At 46.5% G+C, this 12311-nt stretch overlaps 1 protein-coding gene across 2 annotated transcripts in view; it reads right to left on the bottom strand.

The window, feature by feature from the left end:
- Window positions 1-12311, bottom strand: part of tbck (TBC1 domain containing kinase) — a 196729-nt gene that overhangs the window by 43811 nt on the left and 140607 nt on the right. The gene's annotated exons all lie outside the window — the stretch shown is intronic.

Below are 12311 nucleotides of genomic sequence, written 5' to 3'. Positions count from 1 at the left end.
CAAAAAACAAAAAGCAGAAGGACACAGGAAAATATTATATGGTAATACCTTAATAGCAGACAAACTTTGAACAATGCCAACACTATACTGTGAAACATGAGCTTATATTTACTAATTAAAGAGGTCAGATTGTTACAGGGCCATTGTTGTAGCACAGTTATTTGTGAATGTAAGTGAAGACTTATGCAACTGTCTCTCAATCTGTACATCAGTATGTGTAATCATATTTGTAAACTTGGACCGTGATCTGTAAAGGCATAGAAATTTGCAAATATATATAGGAAACGGTAAATGTGTATGCAGAATCTCTGTGATACTGATCAGACCAGCAAATATATATATACAAGGGCAGGCTGTGGTGGATAATGTTCTTGAATGTTTATCAATTGAAATCTGCAAGAAAAACAAAAACACAAATATTATTGTGAGCTGTATATATAGAACGCCAGATTCTAGCACTGGAATTTTCAGTGAATGGATGGAAAGTATGTTTTCTAATATAGGGAACAAAACAGTTTTTATATGTGCAGACTGGAACACTGACCTGTTAAATGGCAACAACCATAAACCTACAAATGAATTTATCGATACAATGTACAGTATGTGCTTTTTTTTCCCCCAGAATCACAAGACCCAGTAGGAGTACATCTACTTCTGCTACTCTCATTGACAACATATTTACAAATGACATTGATATTAAGGCAATTAGTGGATTATTAATTAACAACATTAGTGACCATCTCCCAGTATTTACAGTTAATAATATAAACTTTGGGAAAAAATAGACAAAAAAAAAATAGAATATAGATGTGTAAAGACTAGGGATGGGTACTGATAAGATTTTATTGATATCGATACCATTATCGATTCCGCTTATCAATCCGATTCCTTCTCGATTCCCTTATCGATACCTCTTATGAATTTTCTGTGTACTAAAAGTAGGCCTTACAGGTTTTCTATGTCAACAACATTTTATTGAGTCTAAAGTAAATAAATGTGAAATTGGTCACTGGATCCTTAAACTCTGGACATAATAAACTATACATGGTGGATCCTTGATCTCTGGACATAAATAGAAATAAACAAAATCTGTAGTTATTGTCAAAAGCATTTCCTTTCAGACATTATTGGCATGAATGTCTTTCCATATGTCTGAGCTGAGCTTTTGCAGCTGGCGTTGCTGCACGTCAGGATGTAATTCAGAAAGAACGCAGGACGTCTCATTTTTTTTTTTTAGAAAAAAAACAAACATTTTAGTCAATTGTAGTTTATTGTCTGTATTACAGCGTTTGGAAAGGGGTGTCATTTATTTTAAGTGGCAATTCGTTTTGAAGTTAATTCCAGCTGGACTGTGTCTCGGCAGAGAGCCACACATCGTTTGGAGCTGTGCCAACAGAACAGAGGATGATTCTCGTTTCTTGACTGCAACAAGACAAGAGTCCCAGTTATTGACTTTAATCCACACAAAAGTGACTCATGATTAACATATTTTAATGGCTTTAAGAGGGGTTAAGAAGCGGACTGTTGTCTGTACCACAAGCCCCAACCCCAGTATGAGACCTCATCAGCAACAGGGTGGATTTACAATTTTTTTTTATCCTGAACTGAGTTACAGTAAGGCAGGTGGACATCATTTATCACTTGGGAAGTAAGAACAAGAAAAAACAAACAAAGAACCCTACAATTGTAATCTTTTTGTAATCTTCTTAGTTTATTTCAAAATAAGCATGCGATAAGATGTGATATGTATATTATACAATGGGTAAAATAAGCAGTGAACATGTCACCATTTTTCTCAGTAAATACACGGAACAAAAATATGAACGCAACACTTTTGTTTTTGCTCCCATTTTTCATGAAAGATCTAAAACATTTTCTGTCTACACAAAAGACCTATTTCTCTTAAATATTGTTTACGAAATGTCTAAATTTGTGTTAGTGAACACTTCTCCTTTACCGAGATAATCCATCCTACCTCACACGTGTACCATATCAAGATGATTGCACAGGTGTGCCTTAGGCTGGCCACAATAAGACAGAATGTGCAATGTTCTCAATACATTTTCGTGTATGGAAATAAAAGCTATTATATAATGGCTGAGTGGATCCTTGACATTTGATTGGTGCTTGTATGTCACGTGACATGGATTATTCGTCCCATTTGTGCTGTGTTGCATTTAGCATGCAAATTTGGTTCCACACGTTTTGTAACATTGCACGCTGCAAACTTTGCCCACACACACACACACACACACACACACACACACACACACACACACACACACACACACACACACACACACACGCGTGAGTGGGGACGGCATTTAGCTAAACATGGCAAAGATTGTTTTGCTGACGGACAACGATTTGAACGAGCTAATTGGGATGCTAAATCTTCTAACACACACACACACAAAACAAATCCACTATGCCATAAGCCGTCTGGAGGCATGAAGAGCTGTTAGGATGAACACCTGGACAAATTTCTGATGAGATTTTTCGCTGGACTAAGGAAGTACACAAAGTCTTTTTTGTTGTTGTTGTTTTGGAAGTATCATGGACTACATCATCAGAATTATTTTTGAACTATCTAACTGTTTATCCAAGTTGACTGAGAACAATTTTGGACTTCTACTTAAAGTTTGTGTTAGACTGTTGATGTCGAAGCACCAGTGACCAAAATGTAAGTCCCTTTTCTGTTGTTTATACATTAATAAAATATCAAATGACAAGGTTCTATTTTAGTTGTTATACACAACAAAAATGAATGCTTTTTACATTCTTTCAATGGAACTTTGCGTCTGTATACAAATTGGAATGCAAATAAAATTACATACATACTGCCTTATGCATGTATTACTACTGTATAACCTGGCTCACATCATTTAGAATATACACAATTTTAGCTCCTGCCACCATTCTGTGACAGCTATAGAGATGGGTTTCATCTGCATGTTTTCAATCATCTGTGAGTGACCGTCTGACCGTGTATGCATCCATAGCCTTCGCCCAAGATATTAGGAAGGCCCAAGATATTTGTGATATAAATTCACCTCAACCCTTTAATGTGAGCTCAGAATAGGAATGGCAAGACACCACTTTTTCATGTCAGATACGATAGCAATCCTGAAATGTTCAGTATTTACCAATTAGGGGTTTTGTGGGGGAAAATAAATAATCAAATAAATCAATTTAAGCCAGAATCATGATTCTCATCCTTCATGATTCACAATGGATTCAAAACGTTCAAAAATTAAATTTTATAATAACGTTCTTTACTGCTGTAATCTCAGTCACCAATATTTCAGGGAATTGTTTCTCTCCCTCTCTCCTGCTTTCTGCAGGAGGCGGGGTCAGCCTGCTGTGTGTGTGAGGGGTGCTGAGAGAGCATACAACAGGAAACCGGACTGCATCACTCAATCCAGAAAGTTTGGAAATATTAATGTAAAAGTTTCCTTACGTTTGTCTTAAAACTAGAAACCTAAAAGCCAAAGGGTACCGATCCACATTTATGTTGAATCACTGTTCCAGTATCTGATCAGAGCTTGCTATATCAGAGTTTAGGAAGACAATGCCACCAATTTATTACAAATTTGATGTTTTATATGCATTGGTGCACAATTTCACAGATGGCATGTTTGCCGAATAGCAATGCTGCCTACAATGACTTTTAATCTGTACAAAGAGATGGATTAGGAGATGCCATAATTTGCGTAAAAATCTAACAAACTTAAAATTGAGGAAATATTGAAGGCATCTGCAGCAGCACATACAGAACTAGTCCCCCCACACACACAAAAATGGAAATTCATCCAACACTAATGACAAAAGATGTAACACAATTCAAAACATCTAATGATAAAGAACATTTACATTAACACTGAGTGCTAAAGTGTGTGATGCAGCTCTCTGCTGCTCACAGATTAAAGCTAATGTATGCAATTTTTTGAACATGGCAACACATGCTATGTCATCTGATAGTAATGTGTTTTTAACATTCTGAACATTATTTATGACCACTAAATAACATCAAAGGACATGAAATATAATGCAAAATAATGAAATATGAAAAGTGCAGCATATTTAACTTCAAATTAAATTGTCTCTCGATGTAGTTCTGACAAGAGATGTAAAAACATGACAAATCTTGAATTATTTATTTTATTGTATTCTGTTTCACTTTATCAAATTTCCAGCCAATTCTGGACTTGCAAAAATAATAATTGGATACAACACCTGTTTCATTTCAAAAGACCTACACCCCTACAGTGTTGTGGAAAATGAATATCTTTAGTCATAGGTTTGCTTTTGTTTATGTTGTCTTTTTCAAATATAATGTTGGGAAAGTGTAAGTACACGGACCCACAACAGGGGGCGCAAATGAACGGACAATGAAGAAAGTCAAATAACAAAGCTTTACTGTTGTGAACACGCACAACAAACACAACAAATTACAATTTTGGTCACAAGTCGAATTCCAACGGTGTCGTGTGGGCAGGCTCGACGATAGGAGACGTCTGTCCAAGTCGAACCGGAACCACCCGATTTCCTCCGCCACCGAACCCCGGGAATACTGGAGCCGCCAAGTCCCGAACTCCCAGGTGGTCACTGCCTCCGCTCGTCGGATCCGGTACTGCTGGCGAGGAACAGAAACAGTCAGATGTGGGTGCGGCTGCACCCAACAACACGTGGGGTGGAAAACACCACCTCCACCTCTAATCAGACACAACACTGTAATGTAGGAATAAGAGTACTTATCCAAATACGTCCTTCTCAGTCTTCAGTTGTTTTACACACAAGCAACAAGGTATTAATCCGTATGGCTGGCTGAGTTCGTTACCTCCTTGGTAGAGCGATATCTCGGCAATGAGGTGGAGATGCCGTCCAGCTGATATACCCCTCCGCTGATGGATGTCAGCTGTCTCAGTTAATAGGTGACGGCTGTCACCTTGGCTGCTCCTGTGAGGCGGCAGCGCCCTCTGGTGCCTGGAGCCCGCACTCCAGGCAGGGCGCCCTCTGGTGGTGGTGGGCCAGCAGTACCTCCTTTTCAGCGGCCCACACAACAGGACCCCCCCCTCAACGGGCGCCTCCTGGCGCCCGACCGGGCTTGTCCGGGTGGCGGCGGTAGAAGTCGGCCAGGAGGGCCGGGTCCAGGATGAAGCTCTTCTTCACCCAGGAGCGTTCTTCGGGGCCGTACCCCTCCCAGTCCACCAGGTATTGAAAGCCCCGGCCCATCCGTCGGACATCCAGAAGCCGGCGCACAGTCCAAGCCGGCTCGCCATCGATGATCCGGGCAGGAGGTGGCGCCGGACCGGGAGTACAGAGGGGCGAGGTGTGATGCGGTTTGAGTTTTGACACATGGAACACGGGATGGATCCGCAGTGAGGCTTCAGCTTCCGGCCTCACTGCGGCGGGATTGACGATTTTGAGGATCTTGTACGGTCCTATGTATCGATCTTTCAATTTCGGGGAGGCCACTTGCAGTGGAATGTCCTTGGTGGACAACCACACTTCCTGCCCAGGGCGATACGTAGGGGCCGGGGTCCGCCGCCGGTCTGCATGGGTCTTCGCCCTCGTCCGGGCCCTCAACAAAGCAGAACGGGCGGCACGCCATACCCGACGGCACTTCCGCAGGTGGGCCTGGACCGAGGGCACACCGACCTCTCCCTCAACCACCGGAAACAATGGGGGCTGATACCCCAAACACACCTCAAAAGGGGAGAGGCCGGTGGCTGACGACACTTGACTGTTGTGGGCGTACTCGATCCAGGCCAGATGAGTACTCCAGGCTGCCGGGTGCGCGGCTGTCACACAACGTAGTGTCTGCTCCATCTCTTGATTGGCCCGTTCTGCTTGCCCGTTGGTTTGGGGGTGATACCCGGACGAGAGACTGACCGTGGCCCCCAGTTCCCGGCAAAAGCTCCTCCAGACGTGCGAGGAGAACTGGGGACCGAGATCGGAGACAATGTCTGATGGTATCCCATGCAGCCGGACGACGTGGTGGACCAGGAGGTCCGCTGTCTCCTGGGCCGTTGGGAGCTTCGGGAGGGCCACGAAGTGGGCCGCCTTGGAGAATCGGTCCACTATCGTGAGGATGACGGTGTTTCCCTGGGACGGCGGGAGGCCCGTGCAAAATCCAGGCCGATGTGAGACCAGGGGCGATGAGGTACGGGCAGCGGCTGTAGCAATCCCGAGGACTTGCGGTGGTCGGCTTTGCCTCTGGCACAGGTGGTACAGGCCTGGATATAATCCCCGACGTCGGTCTCCAGGGATGCCCACCAGAAGCGCTGCCGGACGACTGCCACGGTTCTTCGCACCCCAGGATGACAGGAGAGCTTTGAACCGTGACAGAAGTCCAGGACCGCAGCCCTTGCTTCTGGTGGGACGTAGAGCCTATTCTTCGGCCCGGTTCCGGGGTCCGGGTTTCATGCCAGGGCCTCCCGGACGGTCTTCTCCACGTCCCAGGTGAGGGTGGCCACGATAGTGGACTCCGGGATGATGGGATCCGGGGGATCTGACGACTCCGTTCTGACTTTGTCTTCATGTACCCGGGACAAAGCATCCGATCTTTGATTTTTGGTCCCGGGACGGTAGGTGATCCGGAAGTCAAAACTGCCGAAGAACAGTGACCAGCGGGCTTGCCTGGGATTCAGCCGCTTGGCGGTCCTGATATACTCCAGGTTCCGGTGGTCAGTGAAAACCGTGAATGGCACGGACGTTCCCTCCAACAGATGTCTCCACTCCTCAAGAGCCTCTTTCACTGCAAGGAGTTCTCGATTGCCGACGTCGTAGTTCCGTTCGGCCGGGGTCAACCTGCGGGAAAAATAGGCACACGGGTGAAGGACCTTATCAGTCTTCCCGCTCTGGGACAGCACGGCTCCTATCCCTGAGTCCGAGGCGTCCACTTCAACCACTAACTGGCGACTAGGATCGGGCTGCACCAGAACGGGTGCAGACGAGAAGCGCCGTTTCAACTCCTTGAACGCGGCATCGCAACGATCCGACCAGGTGAAGGGAACTTTTGGCGAGGTCAGGGCTGTCAGGGGGCTAACTACCTGACTGTAGCCCTTAATGAACCTCCTATAGAAATTAGCGAAGCCGAGGAACTGTTGCAGCTTCCTACGGCTTGTGGGTTGGGGCCAGTCTCTCACCGCCGCAACCTTGGCCGGATCAGGAGCGACGGAGTTGGAGGAGATGATGAACCCCAGGAAGGACAAAGACGTGCGGTGGAACTCACACTTCTCGCCCTTCACAAACAGCCGGTTCTCCAACAACCGCTGTAGGTCCTGACGTACATGCTTAACATGGGTCTCAGGGTCCGGAGAAAAGATGAGTATATCGTCTAGGTATATGAAGACGAACCGGTGCAGGAAATCCCGCAAGACATCGTTAACCAACGCTTGGAAAGTCGCGGGAGCGTTTGTGAGACCGAACGGCATGACCAGGTACTCAAAGTGACCTAAGGGGGAAGGGTGAGCGCCAGATCCTTGCTGAACACGTCGACAAGGTCATGGTACTCCACCGGCACCATCCCCAGATTGGGCGGGACTCTGACCTCCTCCTTAGCCTGGGAGCCGGGAGGAACCAAGGAACCTAAACACACCCGATGGCAGGTCTCGCTCCACTGAACCACTACCCCGGACGGCCAATCGATCCGGGGATTGTGTTTCAACATCCAGGGAAACCCTAAAATCACTCGGGAGGTAGCAGGAGTTACAAAAAACTCGATCTCCTCCCGGTGATTTCCGGACACCACCAGAGTTACAGGTGGTGTCTTATGCGTGATTGGAGGGAGTAGGGAGCCATCTAGTGCTCGAACCTGCACAGGCGAGGTAAGCGCCACCAGAGGGAGCCCTATCTCCCTGGCCCATCTGCTGTCCAACAGATTCCCCTCAGAGCCCGTGTCCACCAGTGCTGGGGCCTTCAGGGTTGATTCCTCATAAAGGATCGTAACTGGGAGTCGTGTGGCGATGTGGGTGTGTCCCACGTGAATGTCTCGGCCCACCCCTAGCCCAGTCTCTAGGGGCGGGCGTTGGTGTTTAACCGCTCGGGGCAGTCTCTCACTTGGTGCTCTCTCGAGCCACAAACAAAACATACTCCGTGGGCCCGCCTCCTCTGTGCATCTGGTGCCCTAAATGTTGCCCTGCTCGTGTCCATAGCTTCGTCAGCAGGGGGAGCTGTAGCCACACGGAGCGCAGGGGCCGTGGAGCGTGGGGAAGGCGGAGCGCGGTCGGAACCGGAAGGGAGAGGGACGGCGCGTGCCCGGCCACGCCCTTCGTCTCGTTCCCGCCAACGTTCTTCTAACCAGTTGTCTAACCGTATGACAAGATCAATGAGCCCATCTAAATCCCGCGGTTTGTCCTTAGCCACCAGGTGCTCCTTAAGAACCAATGACAGTCCGTTTACAAAGGCGGCGCGGAGGGCAGTGCTATTCCAGCCGGACCTTGCAGCCGCGATGCGGAAGTCGACTGCATAAGCATCTGCGCTCCGACGCCCCTGTCTCATTGACAGTAGCACGGCTGAAGCGGTTTCTCCTCTATTAGGGTGATCGAACACGGTTCTGAACTCCCTCACAAACCCATCATATGTCTGAAGGAGCCATGAATTCTGCTCCCAGAGCGCTGTAGCCCAAGCGCGTGCCTCGCCGCGAAGCAGGTTTACTACATAAGCTACCTTGCTAGCATCGGTCGCGTACATAACAGGACGTTGTGCGAAGACGAGCGAACACTGCATAAGGAAATCCGCGCACGTCTCCACACAACCTCCGTACGGCTCTGGAGGGCTTATGTATGCTTCCGGGGAAGGTGGGGGGGGTCGTTGAACGACCTGTGGAACGTCAATATTACGCACAGGGTCGACAGGAGGCGGAGCTGCAGCAGCGCCCTGGGGGCGCGCCTCCACCTGCGCGGCGAGAGCCTCCACCCTGCGGTTAAGGAGGACGTTCTGCTCAGTCATAAGATCCAACCGAGCTGTGAAAGTAGTGAGGATCCGCTGCAACTCCCCGATCACTCCTCCTGCGGGCGCCTGTGCGCCCTGTTCTTCCATTGGCCGTTCAACAGCTGGTTGACGCCCCTCGGGATCCATGACGTTGGCCGAGATATCCTGTTGGGAAAGTGTAAGTACACGGACCCACAACAGGGGGCGCAAATGAACGGACAATGAAGAAAGTCAAATAACAAAGCTTTACTGTTGTGAACACGCACAACAAACACAACAAATTACAATTTTGGTCACAAGTCGAATTCCAACGGTGTCGTGTGGGCAGGCTCGACGATAGGAGACGTCTGTCCAAGTCGAACCGGAACCACCCGATTTCCTCCGCCACCGAACCCCGGGAATACTGGAGCTGCCAAGTCCCGAACTCCCAGGTGGTCACTGCCTCCGCTCGTCGGATCCGGTACTGCTGGCGAGGAACAGAAACAGTCAGATGTGGGTGCGGCTGCACCCAACAACACGTGGGGTGGAAAACACCACCTCCACCTCTAATCAGACACAACACTGTAATGTAGGAATAAGAGTACTTATCCAAATACGTCCTTCTCAGTCTTCAGTTGTTTTACACACAAGCAACAAGGTATTAATCCGTATGGCTGGCTGAGTTCGTTACCTCCTTGGTAGAGCGATATCTCGGCAATGAGGTGGAGATGCCGTCCAGCTGATATACCCCTCCGCTGATGGATGTCAGCTGTCTCAGTTGATAGGTGACGGCTGTCACCTTGGCTGCTCCTGTGAGGCGGCAGCGCCCTCTGGTGCCTGGACCCCGCACTCCAGGCAGGGCGCCCTCTGGTGGTGGTGGGCCAGCAGTACCTCCTCTTCAGCGGCCCACACAACATATAAAACTACATAATCTTAGATACACTTTGCTTTCATGGCATAATTTACCACACCACCTTTATCAGCACACAGGAGTATATCCTGAAATTTTCAGCTCTATGTACTGAACTAATTTTGAATCAAAAATCGTTTTTAATTGAAAGCCGATTTTGAATCGAATCATAACCCCATGAATTGAAATCGAATTGAACTGTGAGATACTGAAAGCGTATCCACAGTGCCAATGCCGATTCAATCCAATGGTGTTGTCTGTCTGACAAAAACAAATATGTTAATAAGTACATTTGTGTGGATATAATTTGCTAACCCAGCCATTTAACAAAACATTACCTCAAACTGCAAAACCAATATTCGACTGTCCCAAAGGCAAACATACAGTGGCAACAAGATTCACATATGCAATCAAAGTTTCAGATTTATTTTCTTTCTTTCCCTGATTTTGTTTGTGTTTGTTTCAGATCTTCAATCCAGTAATTTTGGCTAATATCAGACCAATAATGATAAAAAAAATAAATAAACTGGATCAGAGACAGAAGTTGTATTCACGGTGGTTACAATGGTTTTATTCTAAAATGTGAATACATAACTCCAGAGAAATCAGGTTATTAAGGAGAAAAGGAGCCAACCTTAAGCTGTGATAACAGAGAGGGCCCCAGAGCTGTCTAAAATTGATAGGCAACATCTGCAAATACCACTGTACCCGTAAACCTTGACCCTAGCACAGGCACAGACAGGAGGGCGTTCCCAAGCCAAGCAGGCACCCATAAGTAGTTCAATAGTCACAAAATTACTATTCGAGCAGTTTTTTTTTAATGGTAAGCTAAAAGGTAGCCAGAGTTTGCTGTTATTTTAATTTTGTTACCACAGAATTGGCCCCATGCAATCAAGTCTACCAGTCATCAGAAGGGTAACCCACAATGCCTTGAGAGCACACACATCAGCCCCCTCCATCATAGCACTATTCCTGACTGACTCAAGGGGCACAGCGGGGTGCAGGCAGGAACAAGAGGTGGGCAGGCTACAGCTAGCAGCCCAAGAGCTATTGCCTGTCATCTGACCTGTTGTCCTAAAACAAGAGCTCAGTTTAAAAAAAAAAAAAAATCTGTTCATGCTTTTGACAGGAACGCCTGACCTTCTCCTGGTCACCCATTGAGAAAAGAAAATATTAGGGGCATTGGAAGTCACTAGATTAGTTGAGGATTTGATTAAATTGGAATTATTTCCCTCAGATCCATGCTGGCCACCTCTCTCTTTCACTTCCCTTGCTGTTGATAATAAGCAAGCCTGACAAATGAGGACTCCTTGGTATGACCTGCACCTGGCCCTCACACAAATGAAAAAATATTTAAGCTGTTCCCCCCAGACCCGATCCACGTCAAGGTTAGAAGGTTGCCTGCTCTTGTGGATTTGGACCTCACACGTAGAGTTACAGGGTTTACGCCAGTGAAAATCACACTGGTGGTCTGAGATATCAAGCCAGCAGGCTCACAGGCAGTTCGAGGAAACAAGGTATCCCTCCCTGGGGGAATCAAATACTGCATGCAATCAGTCCTTCTAAATGAGGCAGGAATGAGGAGTGGAGATTGATAGCACTTTTAACAAGCCCTGGGTGCAGCTGAGCATTCAAAGGCAGCCAATTTGGTTAAGGAGCAATTTTATTTTTTAGTCCAGCAAAATTACTTTTTGGTAATTATGTATAGTTGATGAGTGTAGGATGTGGCCACAAATTGAAGACTAAATGAAGAATCAGGTAATTAGTTAAAATAAACTCTGCATTTATGGAATTTGTAGTGCAAAGGAAGACAGACCTGAATGTGGAAAAGCCATACTGAATATCTGTGGGTTTGTTATAATAATGTTTGCTTATTACCCTTGCCCTAACCCTAAAATCAGAAAAATCACTTTTGATCATAAACACACAGTGAAATCCATCATATATGTGGACGACTTTCAATGCACCCATGTCTGTGCCATCTGTCTATTACATGCAATAATGTTGAATGTAAATAACATTAAAAATAAAACTTTGGGAATGACTGTAATTGTGACATTCATGCTTTTTGGTTCCTTAGCCTTTGATAGCCAGAGAGACCTTGAAAGAGTTTATGGAGCCATGAAGTCCCTGGATAGAGGGGTTCGATGATAGCAAGTCTTTAGGGTCCTGGTGCTTCTAGGTTTAGTGTATGGTTGTGACACTTGGATGCTAACCAGTTACCTAAGGTGATGACATGATGTCTTCAGTTTTGGGTCTCTTCAGCAGAACCTTGGGCACCGCTGGAATGACTTTGTGTCAAATGTAAGGTAATTTTGAGAGACACATATGAAGTGTGTGACTTGCACTGTTTAGAAATGTCACCTACAATATTTTGCTCATGTGGCGCTCTCCTCTTTGCATGGTTGAGCATGCAGGTACCAAAGTTTTGAACACCTCATCAAATGAAAAAGACCAAGGGGACACTTTTGTATGACCTGGCAAT

The sequence above is a fragment of the Thalassophryne amazonica genome, chromosome 15 (genome assembly GCF_902500255.1).
Source record: "Thalassophryne amazonica chromosome 15, fThaAma1.1, whole genome shotgun sequence".
Classification (NCBI taxonomy): Eukaryota; Metazoa; Chordata; class Actinopteri; order Batrachoidiformes; family Batrachoididae; genus Thalassophryne; species Thalassophryne amazonica.
This window is presented reverse-complemented; position numbering and strand designations above follow the sequence as displayed.